At 50.7% G+C, this 5,000-nt stretch overlaps 1 non-coding gene across 1 annotated transcript in view; it reads left to right on the top strand.

Moving 5' to 3' along the window:
• The first annotated feature begins 4,627 nt into the window (after positions 1-4,627).
• The window catches only part of LOC126433973 (small subunit ribosomal RNA), a 1,909-nt gene continuing 1,536 nt past the window's right edge, over positions 4,628-5,000 (top strand). The window contains exon 1 of the ribosomal RNA XR_007578888.1: positions 4,628-5,000. This exon is cut by the window's right edge and continues 1,536 nt beyond it. This is a non-coding gene — a ribosomal RNA (small subunit ribosomal RNA).

Here is a 5,000-nt window from a genome sequence, read left to right on the forward strand (position 1 = left end):
ACTACCGGTATTGACTAATAGACTGATTGCTGATAATCACTAGCCATACACTGGGGGAAACGGCCGACAGGGGCAGCAACATAGTGGAGCCGCAGTGTCACTAATGTACAGAGATAGAACAGTTTCGACTGGAACCAGAGTAACCGTATACACGGCACTGATTAGTAATAGATGCAGAGCCATCAGAATACAGATAATATATACAACCGTCCCTATACATGCTGAAAGACTCTGCACACAATGAGAACCACACGTCAGCCAGACACTATCACACACTACTCTCTGCCTCTAACAGGCACACACACAATATCTAACCACCAGCATGGAAGAACATCCGGTGCATCCTCTCCGCCACATTACACAATCCACACTATCATAACCAGACCGGGAGGTCCACCCACAAAACAGAATATCCCACCCTTCCGACATCCGCCATTGCTCAGTTAAGCCACGAACACCCACACATGTCCTACACAGGGGTGCACCCAACATCACAATACTGCCTCCTGTCACAGTACACAAACAATGGCAGGAATGAAAGACACACATCTGCCATAACCTTGGAATCGGAGCGCCGCCTGTCATGAGCCACAAGTGCATCCTGACGTGACAAATCGGATGATCCCGCAGGCATGCACTTACGATAATCACTATCAACGAACCTGCCGCCCCCCCCCCCAAATACACCTTTCCCTACAACAATGTGTACCTTAACCTAAGCGATATTGTACCTTAACCTCAGCTATATCATACCTTAACCTAACCTACATTGCGCCTTAACCTAACCTACGTTGTACCTTAACCTACGTTGTACCTTAACCTAACCTACGTTGTACCTTAACCTAACCTACGTTGTACCTTAACCTAACCTACGTTGTACCTTAACCTAACCTACGTTGTGCCTTAACCTAACCTATGTTGTGCCTTAACCTAACCTATGTTGTGCCTTAACCTAACCTATGTTGTGCCTTAACCTAACCTATGTTGTGCCTTAACCTAACCTATGTTGTGCCTTAACCTAACCTATGTTGTGCCTTAACCTAACCTATGTTGTGCCTTAACCTAACCTATGTTGTGCCTTAACCTAACATATGTTGTGCCTTAACCTAACCTATGTTGTGCCTTAACCTAACCTACGTTGTGCCTTAACCTAACCTATGTTGTGCCTTAACCTAACCTATGTTGTGCCCTAACCTAACCTATGTTGTGCCTTAACCTAACCTATGTTGTGCCTTAACCTAACCTATGTTGTGCCTTAACCTAACCTATGTTGTGCCTTAACCTAACCTATGTTGTGCCTTAACCTAACCTATGTTGTGCCTTAACCTAACCCATGTTGTGCCTTAACCTAACCCATGTTGTGCCTTAACCTAACCCATGTTGTGCCTTAACCTAACCCATGTTGTGCCTTAACCTAACCCATGTTGTGCCTTAACCTAACCCATGTTGTGCCTTAACCTAACCCATGTTGTGCCTTAACCTAACCCATGTTGTGCCTTAACCTAACCCATGTTGTGCCTTAACCTAACCCATATTGTACCTTAACCTAACCCATATTGTACCTTAACCTAACCCATATTGTACCTTAACCTAACCCATATTGTACCTTAACCTAACCCATATTGTACCTTAACCTAACCTAATTTGTGCCTCAACGTAACCTAATTTGTGCCTCAACGTAACCTAATTTGTGCCTCAACGTAACCTAATTTGTGCCTCAACGTAACCCATGTTGTGCCTCAACGTAACCCATGTTGTGCCTCAACGTAACCCATGTTGTGCCTCAACGTAACCCATGTTGTGCCTCAACGTAACCCATGTTGTGCCTCAACGTAACCCATGTTGTGCCTCAACGTAACCCATGTTGTGCCTCAACGTAACCCATGTTGTGCCTCAACGTAACCCATGTTGTGCCTCAACGTAACCCATGTTGTGCCTCAACGTAACCCATGTTGTGCCTCAACGTAACCCATGTTGTGCCTCAACGTAACCCATGTTGTGCCTCAACGTAACCCATGTTGTGCCTCAACGTAACCCATGTTGTGCCTCAACGTAACCCATGTTGTGCCTCAACGTAACCCATGTTGTGCCTTAACGTAACCCATGTTGTGCCTTAACGTAACCCATGTTGTGCCTCAACGTAACCCATGTTGTGCCTCAACGTAACCCATGTTGTGCCTCAACGTAACCCATGTTGTGCCTTAACGTAACCCATGTTGTGCCTTAACGTAACCCATGTTGTGCCTTAACGTAACCCATGTTGTGCCTTAACGTAACCCATGTTGTGCCTTAACGTAACCCATGTTGTGCCTTAACGTAACCCATGTTGTGCCTTAACGTAACCCATGTTGTGCCTTAACGTAACCCATGTTGTGCCTTAACGTAACCCATGTTGTGCCTTAACGTAACCCATGTTGTGCCTTAACGTAACCCATGTTGTGCCTTAACGTAACCCAATTTGTGCTTTAACGTAACCTAATTTGTGCTTTAACGTAACCTAATTTGTGCTTTAACGTAACCTAATTTGTGCTTTAACGTAACCTAATTTGTGCTTTAACGTAACCTAATTTGTGCTTTAACGTAACCTAATTTGTGCTTTAACGTAACCTAATTTGTGCTTTAACGTAACCTAATTTGTGCTTTAACGTAACCTAATTTGTGCTTTAACGTAACCTAATTTGTGCTTTAACGTAACCTAATTTGTGCTTTAACGTAACCTAATTTGTGCTTTAACGTAACCTAATTTGTGCTTTAACGTAACCCATGTTGTGCCTTAACCTAACCTATATTGCGCCTTAACCTGACGCACGTTGTCGCTGAACCTGCTCTGTAATTGTTATGCAACTCGTTAAATTAGTGTAGTGTTGCCTAACCGCAACCCTCGCAATATAGTTCGCTATTCGCACTGCCCGGTCCCCTGTGTATCGCGTCATGTTAAACACCTTGCAGGTGTTGCTGACTTTCCACATGCTCCTGCTATACACTGTAATGTGGATAGCAGCAGGACGTACATGCCCCCCCCCCCTTCCCCCCTGCCTTCGCAAGCTGGTCGTTGAGAAGTTTGCATGTTCAATGCCCTTCGCATGCCGACGTACTCAGCCTACGTTGTGGTACGGCCTGTCACCTGTCCGCCGATGTACGCAAAACCCACAAACTGTACTGCACATTGGTCCGTATGTACTGAATGATACATCGTGGCACATGTGTGACCGTACGACGACTGCGCCTAGCAACGGCAGACCATACAGTCCAAATATTGTGCACGCAGCTACGTGTCGTCTCCCTATAAGAGCTGGATTGCAGTGTGGTACGCCATTCAGACGTGTGGGAGGAACGGACGCCCTGGATGGCGATCAGCATGAGCAGTCTGTTGATGTAGTGGAGCGTGTATTCGGACGTAGTCGTCTCTTCTCACACACCGTGATAGCATGTTGCACCGCGTTCCACATCTGCGACATCCTGCAGAGGCCGGCTGACAGTCGTTCGCGCAATGGACACCGCATACGTACGGGGGCTACCTTCCACGTGTTCTCGAGGCGTGCACATGTTGTTGCGTCTATGTGGGCAGACGTAGTGTGTTGTGACACCTGACACAGGCATGCAATACTCGTTGCAAATGGCGATGGACGTCTACGTTTGCTGGTGACGTTACGCAAATGAACAACAGGTAACCCGTTGTGGTGCGGTTGTTCTCGCTAGAGGTGAATCAGTGTTGGCGACGATCGGTCGAGCTATTAACCGGTTGTTTCAGGGATACCCACCATGCCCACGAACGTGAAAGGGGACCCACCATGCCCACGAACGTGAAAGGGGATCTGGGTGTGAGGCGATACGCGGCGGTGGCTGGGTGGGACCGTCCCCGGCCGGTGAGGGGGGGCCGCCCGGCGTGCTGGCAGCGCGGTGCGTGGGCGCACGCGCTACAGCCGGCTGGTGGGGGCGGCCAGTGGCAGGCGCGCCGGCCGACGGACGCGGCAGGCGGCGCAGCTGCGCGCCGGCGCCCCCTGCTCGCGGCGCCTTGCGGCCAAAGCAGGTCCTCGCGGGCCCGGTGCGAAGCGCGGTGGCCATCTGCAGTGTGCTGGTCCGATTGAGGACTGTGTGCGCTGAGGATGCGCCGCCGCCCGGCGCTCGGCGCCGCGACGCCGTCTGCTGCTCGGTCGCCCCAGCGGTTCTCGCAGGTGGTTTGTATCGCAGCTGTGCGGACGTGTTGGCGCGTGCGCTGTGCTGGGAGAGTTCGCTTCGGCACCCAAGTGGGGCTTTTGTCCTTCTGTGGCGCTGGCGTTGGAGCTGCCGGTCACCGTAGGTGGCGCGTGTTGTCTCCCGCCGGCAATGCCACGACAGCACGCTCCCGGGCCTCTGTCGGCAGCGGCAAGCTCAGTTGGGAGCACGGGTGGTCGCACCTAAAGCGTCTACTCGCCTAACTCCGGGCGATTGCGCCTCTCTCGAACCCGACCAAGTACTTAGGACGGCGCTGCGCGCCGCCGGGACCTGAGAGGGTTTCGAGGTGTGTTGTGCAGGGGAGCTCAGCCTCCTCCTGTTTGCAGAATAATTGAGCGGACGCTTGCGTGTTCGCGCGGGCCCCCGGGACACACTCCCGGGCGGCCGGCTGCTCAGCTCTAGTTGACGCAGCTCCCTGGTTGATCCTGCCAGTAGTCATATGCTTGTCTCAAAGATTAAGCCATGCATGTCTCAGTACAAGCCGCATTAAGGTGAAACCGCGAATGGCTCATTAAATCAGTTATGGTTCCTTAGATCGTACCCACGTTACTTGGATAACTGTGGTAATTCTAGAGCTAATACATGCAAACAGAGTCCCGACCAGAGATGGAAGGGACGCTTTTATTAGATCAAAACCAATCGGTCGGCTCGTCCGGTCCGTTTGCCTTGGTGACTCTGAATAACTTTGGGCTGATCGCACGGTCCTCGTACCGGCGACGCATCTTTCAAATGTCTGCCTTATCAACTGTCGATGGTAGGTTCTGCGCCTACCATGGTTGTAACGG

Source organism: Schistocerca serialis, unplaced genomic scaffold (genome assembly GCF_023864345.2).
Source record: "Schistocerca serialis cubense isolate TAMUIC-IGC-003099 unplaced genomic scaffold, iqSchSeri2.2 HiC_scaffold_1178, whole genome shotgun sequence".
Taxonomy (NCBI): domain Eukaryota; kingdom Metazoa; phylum Arthropoda; class Insecta; order Orthoptera; family Acrididae; genus Schistocerca; species Schistocerca serialis.